Source organism: Emys orbicularis, chromosome 1 (genome assembly GCF_028017835.1).
Source record: "Emys orbicularis isolate rEmyOrb1 chromosome 1, rEmyOrb1.hap1, whole genome shotgun sequence".
Classification (NCBI taxonomy): Eukaryota; Metazoa; Chordata; order Testudines; family Emydidae; genus Emys; species Emys orbicularis.
In genome coordinates this window covers 175881053-175896965 of record NC_088683.1, presented here as the reverse complement: position 1 = coordinate 175896965, position 15913 = coordinate 175881053, and positions in this window count along the sequence as shown.

The following is a 15913-nucleotide window of genomic DNA, read 5'->3' as shown; positions in this document are numbered from 1 at the left end:
CCTTACTTACTGCATCCTGCTCAAACCCTGCCTCTGTCCCTGTCCCTGTCCTCTATCTTCCCCATCTGTGACTCATCATCCCAAACACATTCTCTACATCTAGCCAGTTCCTGTCTCCACTCCTCAGGATTCTCATGCAGTCCTTACTTAGCAAATTCCAGTGCCCTTCCATTCTGGCTCCCCATCTAGTCTGTCTCTCTCCCAGTCCCAGTCTCCTTTATATACTCCTTGTACAGTCTCAGTATTCCCCTGCTCCCTTGTCCCAGTCTCTTTGTCCAGCCAGTCCCAGTTCTTCCCCCACACCCCAATACCAAATCACATCTGTCTCCCTTCCCCCCTCATCTTCCTCCACTCGCTCTTCTGGCTCTCAGACCCAGTCACCTTGCCCAGTCAGTGTCAGCTCCCACTCCTTTTTCCTCTTCTCCTCCTCCTTTGCCCCACCAATGTTAATGTTTAGTACTTAAAAAATGTCATTGTGTGTTCTCTGTCAACCCGTGTTCAGAGTGTAACTTGCTATGCTGACACATGCTTCTGTTCTGTAGTGGAGAAAAGTTATTCCCTTCCATCTTAAACATTTAGGTCACATAGAAAGATTAGCTGTTGTACAGAAACATGCGCTGCTATATATATAAGACTTTGACATGATCTATGATTAAAGCGAGGTCTTGATCAAATACAGTTGGGATTCAAAGTTTGCTTTCCCATGAAAATATGACTTTGTTCTGCATGCATTCAAAAGTCCAGCTGCATCCAATTGTAAATAAAAACACTTTCAACATAATAATAATAACACCACTTTGATCAAGCTTAGTCCATTGATTAAAATGTCCATTTCATTCTCCTTTCATATCTTCATTCCAATAAGCAACATGAGAGAGCAAAAACCAACGTGGAGCAGCAGAAAGGAGGCCCTGAAAGAAAGCCAGGCAAGTAAACAAAGATTAAGAAGAGAGGAAAAAAATAGATTATACAGAATAAATACAAAAACCTACTGTGCTCATGCCCTAAAGCTTAACCCAATTCTCCAGTTAAGCCACTGAAAAGCAGAGGAGTCTAACCATCTGCAGAACACAGATACTTATTTGCATTTATTTCTATCCCAATAACCATATGAACTCTTCTTTACCAAAGATACAGCAGTTTTATTTGTACTGAACACAAATATGTGCGATAGCAGCATAGGATAATGTTCTCCACCTGAAATGGATTGAACATTAGGAAAAGATACACATTTATATTCCTGTGAAGCCCCAAAAGATAAGCATGTCTTCATCCAAAAGATAAAATGCAGTTCCCACCCAGTTAAAGATAATCTGATGATGATTCCTCATCTGTAAAATGAGATACGGTAGGATGGCCACCTGCATACAACAGTAATGAAACACTCCACCAGCGCATTCAGGCACACCCATGATTTCAAAAGAGCCTTTAGTTTTAAGTGTCTAGTTGGCTTCTCTTAGTAAAATACACTTCCTTGCCAGCACTTGTGCTGTGGGTTTACTTAATAATGCTCATGATATGGTCACATCAAGGTGAGCTGAGACTTAAGGCCTATCCCTAGAAAAATCCAGAAAGATTTTTTCCTCCATACACACTGTGGTATCCTTATTTAATTTTTCATCATCAAAGGAATGTTGATTGTTCCTGCTTGGCTATACCTTGCATTCATGTTACTGCTGTAATTGATCCACTAAATAACTGGCTCGGTGGCAACATTAGATGTAATCCACCCAATTTGAAATGTTGGCCGGGGAGGGGGGGAGTTGGAGTAGAACATGTTTTTCTGTCTTTAAGTAATTCAGAAAAGGTAAAAACAAAACGACTTGCTCTTTCATGGACTATAGTATAGATAATGAAATAATTTTGACCATCTTTGTAGGAGTAGGGATTTTATCAGCAGCCACTGAAGAGCAATATGATTATACCCAAATTAGACATGCCTATAATGTAGCTTGCATGTTTAGCCAGCAGAGGTCACACATACTCTTGAGGTAATCAGACACCACTGCCCTCTACAGGTGGATATTGCACATATAATTTGTGAATATGATTTTCATCTATGACAAGTAGAATAATTTTTTCCCCATTTTTTTTGAATACCTAACTAGCACATCTGTACTGAAATGAGGGCTAGAATTGAGTAATGAGTTTAATAACTTTTGGAGACCCTGGGCCTAGTTTAAGCCTTGTTGATGTGACAAACAGTTTTTAAGAGCTGCTTTATCCATTACACGCAGATGGATACTGAAGCCTTGTGCACAGTACTGTCCCCCAAATGGAAAAAGAATGCATGTGTTTTTCGCTCCACAGCGCTGCATAATGGCACAGACTTAAGTAAGCCCCTCCAGCTGCATCCCTTCACAGCCTTTCCCTCTACCACATAGGCAGACAAGCTCATTTCATTTGAGAGTGCAGCACACAGACTGGAACCCATCACAGTAGTTTATGCTCTATTTATGCCTGTACTTGTGTCTCACCTCCTGGTGTCCATACTGCTGTTTTCCTTAAAATGCATTTGTTTTATCACAGTGACTTCTATGTAAGTCACTTTCACTGACATATATTGTGCAGTTATTTTGTCATGTCACTACTGTAACAGTAGTTCTCTGAAACGCCGTCCCCAACCCAATCTCAAACAGGATCTCACTGGAAAAGACAGGAAGTTAGTAAATCTAGTCCTCCATCCCATCCCACTTCCCCTTTTTTCTCTCGTTATTTCCTGTTGCACATTTTTCTGGGTATTCAGCTTCAGTGAGTTCAAAATTGAATGGCTAAATGAAAGGGAATGGAACTTTTCATTGCATTACTCCTTTATTTAGAGGGCTTTACTGGGTTCTAGTAAAGCGGAGAATGGATTTTAACATCTTGACGTTAAATCTGTGGCTTTATATGGCATAAATCTGACTTGTCTGATTCCCCAGTTCCTTCTTTACTGGGGCATTCTCTGGGCTCAGCCTTTATGGTTTTGTCTGTGTCCATAATACTTTTAGTCTGTTATGCTCCTTAGTTTTGGGACATACTGCCATCACATACGAGGCTCTTAAACTGATCAAATTTAAGCCTACTTTAAAGAAAAAGTATATTTTAAACTTCTTATTGCTTCATCAATACATATTGAGAAAGTACAATCTAGTTGTCACAGCAACCACTACATTAGCAAACCATAATGATTGCTGTTACCTCTTTTAATACCCACATAATCATAATAAAAAAATACAAAACATACATGAAAATATCCACAAATTTGCAGATAACACACAATAGGAAACAAAACCATTGTCATTAAAGAGTAACGTTATTAGATGTCAGGGTATCATCACAGAAGGAGCACCAAATGTGAGGTTTTCTTTCTCTGTGTGACAAAGGAGTGGAGGCAGACACTCAAGGACCAATTATGAGGACATGTCAATAGCCTAAGTTTAACTTACATGCTGTCAAATCTGCACCAGTGAGTAAATTTATGTAATTTGCATACTGAGTAAGTGGAAGAATGGAGTTGTAGCAGAAAAAGCAACCAACAGAAGTGTGTTAGAAGGTGTAAGATAAATCAGGTGCCCAAAATTGCTGTGTCTGTGTGTGCGTACTTCCACAAGGCACATTTACAAATCCTTTTAAACACCCATTTAAAGTCATGCTCCTCTCCATCAGAAAGTCAATTTCCAATCGGGGATCTCTTCAGAGATTCTTACAGGTGGAGCAGTACTTCCTACCCACGGCATGTGATAGAAGTACTGCCTATTTATGATACTGCCTCGGATGTAGCTCCATCCGATACCCCCATCTGATCCACTGTCAAATATTTTATTTCAATAAGGTGAATGGCTTTGCTTCTTTACCATCTTTGTCACAACTGTAGTAATAAACTTCCATGATGCAGGATTGAGCCTTTAGTGATTCATGCAGAGTGGACCCATATATAAAAAAAGTTTCAATACTTTAATTATCTGTGGAATCTGTATTACCTTTTAGAAGTTTATAACAAGGGATAGGTATGTTCAACTTCTTTTGTATACCGGAAATATACTTTGACTGAATGACCTGTTATTTGATTAAGGAAAACAGGAAAGAACAAAGTATAAAGTTTTCTCTATGTAGTTTCACTCTGTGTTAAATTTCCTGTCTGTTTCACTCTAACTTCATCAGTGAACTGAAACTGCTCTTCGGTGTGGAGGACCTCCTAGACATAGGCTCTTCAGTAATGTAGAGAGTACAGCACACAGCAGAGTAATAATGCAGTTACATAGCTGCATATATACCAATGGGCACCCCAATTGTTATGCAGTAAGAATGGACACTCAGCTCCAGTTGAACTTAGCTTATTTTCAGTTAGCTTATTTCTTTTTAACTATTCTCGCTCTGTCTCCCCTGCAGTTCCCAGTTCAACCTAAGCTCAGAAGTGTAAGTGCCAAAATAGTGCAAGGAAAGCTATACTTGCAGCATATTTGCTGTGAGAAGGATGAAGACATAAAAATGAGACGAGAGCCTCTCTAGGAGGTTTCAGAGTTAATTTCAGTATTTGGTCAGTCTGCAGTATTGGTGGAGTTGTAGACTCCAGCTGTTGATCCATCTGTTCTCATACTGTACTTTTCCTGCAGCAAGGCAAGCATTAGTCTGATTCAGTTCTTGTAGGATGAAAGTCTTTTTGCAGCTAATCAATGAATTATAGAATATGACAGAAATTGGGAAATTTTGGAAGAAATTGGAAGTTTTTGCTTACCTCAATCCACTTTCTTGTAATATACATTATACCTATATTGCTTGTGTGCTGTAGTTTTCTCGGTGCTTTATGAAATAGATAATACCATTCAGATCTTAATAACAAAAAAGCAAAGTTTAAAATAACAGTATTTCAAAGTGGAACATCCCCCAGGCCAAATGCTTCTTGCAAACCCAAAGTCTTCAAGTTTCTCTTAAATAGAGCATGTTTATATAGCACCTACAACAAACTTGGTAAGCTCTGTGGGTAAGTGACCATTTCTTTCTACATGTTTGCACAGCACCTCGCATGGGCCTCTAATAAATAAAACATAGATATCTTTTGATACTACATGCTGAGAGTAAAAAATTGCACCACAAGGAGATGCAGACCTATCAGATAATGGGGTGTGTCTACACTGTAATCACTGGGTGTGGTTGCAGTTTGTATAGACATACCTGAGTTAGCTTTAATCTAGCTAGCTCGGATTCTAGAGCTCGCAGCAAAGGTTTTGCTGCAGGCTGTATAAGCAATTTGGGCAACTAGCAGGTGCTGCCATAGCTTTACTACTCCGCTATCCAAGCTAGCTCAATCAAAACTAGCTCAGGATGTCTACATGAATTACAATCACACCTCATGATTGCAGTGTAGACATATCCACGGTGTTTATCCCTGACATCACTTTGCAATGTGTTCATCATGATGTCCAGTCCTGAATGTGCAACATCATAATACAATTCCTATTGTCACTATAGTGACTTGTGATTATTTATAGTTCTTTACCACTCCATTAAATGACTGTCCAGCTTTTCAAAGTTGAGCATCACTGCTATAGACCTATTGTGTAATATGGAGTGAGCCAGTGTTTTCATTGTTAATGTGCTATAAATATTGCATATCTTCATTTTTTAAACTCTTGCTTAGTAAAAAAAAACCAGTAAGCTAAATTAAAAACATAAGATTGTAAAACCTATGGTTTTTAAAGTCAGATTGTATAGACCTCAAAATGCAAAACAGCATCCAGAATCAACACAACTCTTAGGACAATATAAGCTGATGGGGAATTACACCTACCATGTAAAAATTTTTAGACGGGTTTTTATTTTTTAAAGTGTGTGTGTGTGGCCGGGGGAAGATGTTCCAAAGCTCACAGCAAATCTGTCTTGCTGAGTTTAAAAACTGCTAAATGTAGTGGTTTTGAATGGAAGGTTTTGAATCCTTACAACACAGCATGAATGGCACAGGTGCAATATCCAAGTTGTGGCATTGTCCCAGTTTAGGCATATATGCACATGTGGCATAATGTTGAAGATGTGCTGTCAGTTAGATTTTTATTACTTCTGCTGTGACTGATGCTTCATACTCCAAATATACCCTCCCAGCTCCTAGCTAGATTTTTTTCTCTCTCTCTTGACAACCCAAATGCATGTCCCTAGTCACCAGCTGGATTTTTCTGATATTGCCTTGTGCCTGCAGTGCTTGAAATATGAGCTATAAGCAGCTTAGTGCTCTTCTTAGGGAAACATCAGATGCAGTTCTATGGAAAATATAAGAGTTGCCTGGTATCCCATCTTATTCTGATTATTCTTAAAATATACAGGTCTAATCCTCCACATACTCACTGTCCAGCATAGTGTTGACTACAATGAGTAGTTTCAAGAAACAGTCCCGCAGCCCAAGTTGGTTGGCACAGGCCAGACGTGGGTGTTCATTTGCTGTGTAGACATACCCACTGAAGTCTGCTCAGACTAAGCACTATTGTAAATGTTTGTAGGAAGAGGTCCTTAAAATCACTAAATGAAAGCAGGGAAAGAACTTAATAAATTACATAGAATCATAGGACTGGATGGGACTTTGAGAGGTCGTCTAGTCTAGTCCCCTGCAGTCATGGCAGGACTAAGTATTATCTAGACCTCCCCTGACAGGTGTTTGTCTAACCTGCTCTTAAAAAATGTCCAATGATGAAGATTCCACAACCTCCCTTGGTTATTCCAGTGTTTAACCACCCTGACAGTTAGGAAGTTTTTCCTCATGTCCAACCTAAACCTCACTTGCTGCAATTTTAGCCCATTGCTTCTTGTCCTATCCTAAGCAGTTAACAAGAACAATTTTTCTCCCTTTCCTGGTAACAATCTTTTATATACTTTAAAGCTGTTATCATGTCCCCCTCAGTCTTATCTTCTTCAGACTAAAACAAACCCAGTTTTTTCAATCTTCCCTCATAGGTCATATTTTCTAGACCTTTACTCATTTTTGTTGCTCTCCTCTGAACTTTCTCCGATTTGTCCACATCTTTCCTGAAACGTGGTACCCAGAACTGGACACAATACTCCAATTGAGGCCTAATCAGCATGGAGTAGAGCAGAAGAATTACTTTTTGTGTCTTGCTAATGCTAATACATCCCAGAATTATGTTTTCTTTTTTTTTTTTTGGCGCAACAGTGTTACGCTGTTGACTCATATTTAGCTTGTGGTCCACTATGACCCCCAGATCCCTTTCTGCAGTACTCCGTCCTGGGCAGTCATTTCCCATTTTGTATGTGTGCAACTTTTTTGCCAGATATAGGACAATATCCATAAGTATTAGTTTTAATAATAATAAGGACAATTTGCCAGCAATGATCGTGCAAGCAATTTTCTCCCTCTTTCACAACAATCTAAATAGCATTTCAAGAGGCAGGCAAGCAGCCGTGTACAATATATTTAATAGCAGACCATTACAAATATTACTGTTAGGCTAGGTGGAACTACAGATGCTAGCCTGAAGCCAGTAGCCTTAAAGGATTCATTAGCTTGACTAGGTGCTGAATTTTTGAACTGGTAACTGGTAACTAGTGTAGTTCATGTACATTATTTAGGATTTGGGCATCAACATGTACATCCTTTTCAGCTAAGAGATAACCCAGCCCTGCATGATGCTTAGTACCCTGAACTCAGCATCTTGCAAGAGGCACTCAGCTTCGTAAGATCAAACGTGTAATACAGTGTCTGACTATTCCTGCATTTCACTGTTTACCAACACCATGTATTATTTGGATCTCCAATTTAATCTGTAGTCTTACAGCAGAAATGCACCCTATTTCAGAAAGCAGGGGACATTTCAGCCATTTCTTTGAAGTGTCATGCCAGCTCAGTGCAAACATTTAAAAGATATTAATGTTTGGATTATCAGCTGCTCTTGTATTTTTAGCAAACAGACATATCATACATTTAAATTCCATTTTAAACTAGCTTTAGCTAGTCTTTCTAATGCAGAATGTTTCCTATATGCTTTACAAAGTTATTAATGTTGGTCATATGTAGTCTTCTGGTAAGAAATATAGAATGTACAACTCTACATTCCACAATTAATATGAGATTAATTTCTTCTGCTGGATTCAGTGCAATAGCATACTATTTTCTCTGACAAATGCACAATGCCTTGTATTACTTAGAATACATCCAAAAGGACTGTCTGCTGCTAGGCCACTCCTAGCATTTCAGACGTATTAAGGCCAAATTCCAATACTGTACTCATGCTTGTGATGGATAGCACCTTGCTCCATCAGCAGTGCCATTGACATCTGTGGCAATCGCTCATGATACTCGCTGTAAATAAGGATGTAAGAATCTGACACTAAATGATAAACTCTTTTATTAAACAAAGATGCAGCTGCTATTTACGGAGCATCATATAGAGGAGGAAGTGAAATACACCTCACCAACTGTGGCCAGCTATAGGGCCGCAAGGTAGCTATTCCAGTTGGTTGCAATAGCAGCTACAGTTCCTCCTTGCCACTTGTGGGCAGTGTTGAGGTCACTGTATTGGTGTAATCAAGTATTCAGTAGCCCTTCCCAGAGTCCACCCACATCTCCATTCTTCATGCCAGTCAGTTCAGGAAAAGAACTGAGTCCACTCACAAACAAGCGTCTTAGAACCCAATGTGCAGCCAGTCTGCCCGCAGCCCCTTCTCCTATAGAGGATATATATTGCCTGTTGTGTGTGTGATTTGTCTTGGAATGGAAGCTTTTAAACTACTTAGTCATGTGTATATAAATAACTAAAGAGAAAAACAAGACAAAAATGAGAGAAACAAGTAAATTGCCAGATAATCTGTCCTGTAGATTGCACTTTAGCTAAATTACCTGTACTGATCTTAATTATCCAAATGGCTCCATTACATAAATTAGAAGTCTGAGAACCACACAGGAATATGCTTTCTGATTTCCCCTCTTCCCCCATTCCCTCAGTTTGATTAATCATGCAACAAAGCTAATTAATCTTAGGGGAAATATAGCCTTATACTCCACATTGCATAGGTTACTAGTTATTGAACTAGTAGCATGCAGAAAGTGACTTTTAAACTGAAGGGCATATTCAGGCTTATGTATGTTCTGTATAAAACTTTCCATCCCAGAGCTGTTTGATGCAGTAATTAAAATGAGCCAACAGTTTACTTATAAACAACTATTTATAGTTCAGTATTGAATATTCAAAATATTCCTTACTCCATAAACATTTTATAGAAGATCAGCTTTGCAAAATTCCTTAACTGCCTACAGATTTGTAATGCTATACCTAAGCATTTAATAGCAAACTCCAATATTCAGAAAGGGTCTGGATTTTGGATTTCTCTAAATGGGGAACAAGTATTCATGAAGAATTTTTCAAAGAAAAGGTATGCTCAACTTCAATTATGCTATGTTCCCCCAGGCTGACATTTATGCCTGGTTTTCAAGCCTCTCTCTGCTCTATCGCAGATAGGAGCAGACTGATGTCATCTTATAGATCGATGACGTAGCCCCCCAAGTATTGAGTAGACAGGCTGAACCTGAAATAACAGAACAGCGAGTACCTACATGGAGAAAAGATTTCTGATCGTAGAGCGCTTTTTAATCTGTCAGAGAAAGGCAGGTGAGATCCAGGGGCAGGAAGCTGAGGTTAGACAATTCAAACTAGAAATAAGCTGAAAAATTTTAAGTGAGGGTCATAAACCATTAGAATAACATACTGAGGGTGGACCCTCCATTACTTGAAATCTTTAAATCAATTCTGGATATCTTTCAAAAAAATATGCTATAGCTCAAAAAACTTATGGGCCTAATGGAGAAATTACTGAGTGGGATCCTGTAGCCTGTGTTATGCCGGAAGTCGGACTCAATGATCATAATGGTCTCTTCTGGCCTTAAACTCTCTAACACTGAGGCCAAAGAAAAATGATGTTTTTCACTGGGGATGAGGCATAAAAGGTCACTGCTCCTAAGTGATACGGTGGCTGGTGTGTGATAAATAGCTAGAACAATAATTGTACACTTTTGAGAGTCACAAAGATGCTCTGGCAGATATGTGTGTGGTGTTTGGGAGGTTTTGCACTATGGGTACAATGTAGCCACACACAAAAAGATAAGGCCCTGGTACTACAAAAGAGAACCAAGAAGCAGGCTTAAGTGGTTTTGGGCCAAGTGGCTGCTTCTTGTCTAGCAATTCCTTATGCCAAGCAATACAGAATAGAAGAGATGTGCAAGTGCATTAGACTGCATAGTTGTACTAAACAACTGTTATGAGATTTGGGCATGTAAGACTTGCCAGACCCTGTAAGAGCACTGGTGTTCTGTTTTGGGTAGTAATCTAAACTGAATGTTTCACAGGAAGCAGAGAGCACCTCGTAATGTACATGAACAACATGCAATGCCATGACACATGAAGGAAAATTCCTTCCTGGGCCCAATGTCAGATTATGCCACGAAGCTTAATTCAATAGATGGGACAAGTCACATTAGATAAATTGCAACTTATTTGGGATATAAACTTGCAATTTCAGGACATAAGCCAACTACTAGCTGCTCAACGTTGAAAAAAAACTTTCCTGTATGCATGTTAGTTTATAATTGCCAATTATGGAGGCTGTACGCTCCTTTGTGAAACATTCTGTACTGGCCATTTGTAAGGGAGAATATACTGGATTGAGAGACCATTGGCCTAATGTGGTATGCCAGTTTCTATGTACCTGTAAGGTTTAATTTCCCATTGACTTATCTTGGGTGGAAATAAGTGTTATACAACAAATGCTCCTAAAGTATATTAACTGTTAAAAAATGCCTTGATTACTTCCTCTTGCAGTGAATTCCACAGGTTAAATATTCCTGCTTTAATAAACTCACTGTTATCTTAATGTTAGGCACCAGGGCAATTTCCTAAAGGACTTTCTAACTCTATTCACGTGGACTGTCTGTTGTTGAGTTTATATACTGGAGAATTAGCTACTGTTTCTCATTTCCAACAGGGTGGTGATCTTAAAAACTGTCATGCATTTGCTGGCATCCTGCAAAGATGCATTAAGCTAAATTATATCTGTAATACTTTTAAAAAAAAACCATGTATCCAAGGTGTTACTGTTGTTGATGAGCTTTACAGGCATTTCTTTGGCCAGCAGCCAAACACAGATTGCCTTATACAGAAGCTTTCATATAATTTGGCACATTTCTCTAGCTGGGATGTTGTTTTAACTGTCAATGCAATGTACACAATAGAGATAAACAGCAGATGGGATCAGAACATTGGTTTGCTAATCCAACTAAAAGCACTCATATGAGAGGAAAGTCAGAAACAGCCATAGTAAAAAATGGTATTTTGTAATCCCAGTGCGGAAGTCCATAATACAATACACAACATGTCCTTGCCATTTTAGTATCATGTTTCTAAGCAGATTTCTCACCCCATTCTTTATTTATCTCTCTAATCTACATTATCCTGCTGTTGGAAAAAATAAAGCAATTGACTATGTTAGAGTAAATCTTTTTAAAAAGAGGTTAGAAAGCTGTTTTCTCTCTTTCCGGCATCTTAGGACTGTTGGAACATACAAACAAGCTTATAGATAAAGATTTTTTTTTCAAAAACACAACTTTGCAATTACAGAAATGTATTAACTAAACATATAGAGAGACAGAGGTTCTCATTCTGGAAGAAAAAGTCTTGACAGTTTCCTCTAGTCTTAACAATAATAAATAGTTTCATAATGGGAAGAGGAACTGTTCAAGAGAAAATGGGGCAAAGATAAAATATTAAACCGGTGATCTGCTCATTTCTTAAAGACTTTAATAATTTTCTATTTAGTGAGACATCAAAATCTTTGGTGCCTTGGTGTAAGGGGACTGTTGTCCCCTTACTAAATCTCAGTGGGGGTGTTTTGGTTGGCTAGCTCCTAGTACCAAAGGAAAGGGGAAGGGTCGATGGGAAATCAGGACCCTGAGACTGACAGTCCCTAAGAACAATGTGGAGAGGCCAATGCTCCAGGTCAGCCTGATTGACAGGGTTGGGGGTGAGGGGTGGGGGACAGGGGCAGGCTAATCAAGGAGTCAGGAGGCCAGGGTGGGTCCCGTCTTCTGTGTGAGCTGGAATTGCCTGGGTCAGACACAGTGGGGTTGAGCTAAGGAGAAAGCAGGGGCCTAAGCTGAGCTGGGGAGCAGAGCCACGCCAGCCACTGGGGCCAGAAAAGCAGCCCAGGAAGCAGGTGAGTGCTGGGAGCAGAGTCACAGAAGCAGCCCACAGAGCAGACCTGCCCTGGGAGCAGAGCTGCAGCAACCAGAGCCAGAGAGGCCAGAGAAGCAGCCCAGGGAGCTGGAGGCAAAGCAGCAGCAGCAGCCGTGCTGAGGCAGAGTGGTGGCGCTGGAGCTGGAGCAGTCCGGAGCCAAGTGTGGTAAGCAGCTGGGAAGAGCGAGGGAGACCCTGGGCAGCAGGCCCAGTGCAGGGAGATGCCCCCAGCCAGGAGGCCCTGCAGGCCAGACTTGGAGGGGGATCGGAACCCTGATGGGGCAGGGGCAACACAAGGAAGAAGGTCCTGCCACCTAGAGCCTGAGAGCGTGTAGCCACCGCCAGAGCAAGTGTCCAACCTGCAGCATCCCTGCAGCACAGCCAGGGCCTCAGAAGGAGGCCTGGGACTTGTGAGGAACAGACTGAACTTCCCTTACATTCCAGAGATGCTGGTTGTGATGTCCCCGTGCCACAGAGCGGGCTTATGTGTTTTCCTTTAACCTTTCCCATATTTTCCTTTTTTTTAAAATTAATTGCTGTTTAATAAATTGTATTTGCTTTGAACTGTATGTAATTATCAGTGGGTGAGGGAAGCATCGAGTGCAGAGAGAGCACCCCGGAGTGGGGACACCCTAGCTCCTACCTTAAGTGACCACACCAAGGTTGGGGGTCGAGCCCCCCAGGAATCCTGGGCCCAGCCTTGTTGGGGTTATGAGGACCCTTCCACACAGGCGAGTGGAAGGGGAGCCCTGGCGGTCAGGGAGGCCTCTGGGTAAAGGAAGTGGGAACGAGGACTCAGATCCTTTTGCTAGACCACTTCACCGGGGTAGAGTATAAGCCAGGAAAGTTCCCCACAATAGCGGGACCATTCCCCTGCTTACATTGGCTTTTCCCTTTGAAAATTAGGTGGCATGTCTACAGATATCTATGGTAGCATTCATTGGTAGCATTACATTGATAGCAGAAATGAAAAGGACAGAATGGATGAAAGAGGCAAATTGGGAGAGGACAGATGGACTGAATGAGATGGAAGGAGGCAGGAACAAAAGGGAAGAATGGGAGAGGAGAAACTGAAAGGGAGAAAAGGGGGATGGGGGAAAAATAAAGAGGGAAATGAACAGAAAAGGATAGGAAAGAGGTAAGGGGCAGAAAAGTAACAAGAGGAGTCGAAGGAGCAGAATGTGAGAGAAGAAATGGATTAGAAAGGAGGAAAGGAAGGAGAACAGGGTAGGAAGGTATAGTTGATAGCTCTGCAGTCATTTTTAGACTTCCAGTAATATTTTCCTATTGTTCTTATTTAAACTGTAGGCATATTGTTGGAATTATTATTAATAATATAGGGTATTACAACAACCCTAATTCAATCATACATACCTTTATTAAATCTAAGGTTCTGGTATTTGTGCAATTGCGGTAAACATGTCTAAAAGAGTAAATAATAAGCAATTACTACACCTATATTGTAACTCATGTTTATACGCATTTGATCAGAATACCCACAAAAGGACTAGACCCGGGGTGCTCAAATGCATGTTGGCAGGCTCCAGTTTGGTCAGGCAGGTAATAGTAATTAGCTCTTTTTAAGAGTTCACCTTTTTATAACAAACAAGTGATGTCATTTCCAATTGCTATCTTTAGCTAAGAACCAGTGTTAGGCAATTTGGAATTGACCCTTTTCCTGGCCTTGAGTAGATAAGATTTTATGACTAGGCCCCTTTCTTCAAGATAATACTGGTATGTTAGGATATATCTACATACAACCTTTTGCCGATGCAAGTTGGTATAAAGCTACCACAGTTAGTATATCACTTATGTGCATGCATACTTGACTCCTTGTGTTGGCACTGCATGTGTGCTTGTATTGGGGCACAGCGTGGTGCATCGTGGGTAGGTATCACAGTGTGCAACATGGCACCATCCAGCGCACTGCCTTTTGGGAAGTTTTGGCAATGCCTGGTAGGGCAGAAACGAGTAACACAGGGGTGACTGGAAGCAAGGTGTCAACTTCCCAGCATGCAACGTTCCCCATCCCATAACATCAACTATATCCCATAATTTTGCACCTTTTAAAAAAATCCCACAAACCCATGTGACCCTCCTCACTGTTCAAATTTTTGGACAGAAGCTAGGAGCCTGCACAGTTCTGCACTATTGTCATAAGCATTGCAAGCACAGGACGCATTATCCTCCAGTATTTACAGAGCCGCAAGAACCTCCAGATCAGCAGGGAACATGCCAATTTTGTAGAGAACAGATTGCTGTAGGACATGGCGAGAACCAGTTTAAGATTGTTGCTGGCACTCAGGGAATAGCTGCAGTCTTGTGCTCAAACACCACCAGAATCCCTTCAATCTACTAAAAGCTCATTCAGCTGTCATTCTGCACCTGCTGATCTGGTAGTTGAATTTTTCCTTGATGTTGTCTAGATGGCTAGTGTATGGCTTCATGAGCGTGGGAAACAAGGGGTAGGCTGGATCCCCCAGGAACACTATTGACTTTTCAACATCACCAATGGTAATCCTCTGGTCAGGAAAGACAGTTCTTGCTTGTAGCTTTCTGAACAGTCCTGTGTTCTTGAAGATGTGATCTGCCAGGGGTCTGCTGGTGTGGAAGTCCTTGGAGCATTAGTTTGCTTGTTACTTTTGTATGAATCTTTAGGTTCCCTACATTTGACAGGGCTGAAGTGGGAAAGAGGAGAACCAAGTTAGCCCTTACTTGGTCATGTTTAGTTTAGCCATTTAAGTGGCTCAAAGTATAACAGTTTTTGTATGGAATCACAGCTTTGTAAACGCTGAGTTGTTCTATCTTTGTTTTGTTTAAAGTAAGGGGTGTGATACAGCATGGCCAGAGGGCAGCAGGAGAGGGTTGGAAGGGAGCCTTATTCCCTGTAGAGGAAAGAAAGTTTGCTACAGATTAATTAGAGCACCTGAAGCCAATTAGAGCACCTGAAGCCAGTCACCTGATTAAAAAAAACCCTGCTTCAATCAGACAGGGGAAGGAGTTGGAGCAGAGAGGATTGGTGTTGGAGCAGAGAACAGTTTGAAGGAGTAGAAACAGAGTGGATTGGTGTTGGAACAGAGAGCAGTTTGGAGGGAAGCAGAGGAAAGTTTGGAGAAGTACTGAGGTAGGCTAAGAAGACCAAGACCCTAGGTAAAGGGGCACCTGGCTTGTGCAGAGGGAGGGCAGGAAGCCCTCCCACAAGCTGAAGGACAGGAGAGGGAAGTAGCCCAGGGGAAGGAACCGCTAGTTCAAGTGGTTTACCACTATCCCTAGGGCCCCTGGACTGGGACCCGGAGTAGGGGGCGGGCCTGGGTCCCTCCCTCTCCACTCCCCTCCTCTAGGACACTAGTGAGGCAGTTAATATTCCAGTTCAGGGGCAAGAAATGATGCTCTGAACACCCCCCCCCGCAAGAAGAGAAAGCGCGAGACCCATCTTAGTAGTGCCAGCAATTTGCCACACGTGGTGTCAGGGGTGGGATCTACGCGCTGGGGACTTAAACAAGGGTTAGCCAAAACCCTCCCATCCTTAAGATGGACGACGTGGTCAAGGCCCTAATACAAGCCACCGCGGCCCAGCAGGAGGTTACCCGGGTTCAAGCAACCGCCCAACAGGAGGCGACTCGGATGCAGCAGGAGACTAATCATCTGTTGATGAGTCAGGCTGCCCAGGACCGAGCCCTGCTGAAAAAGCTGGTGAACCAAATGAA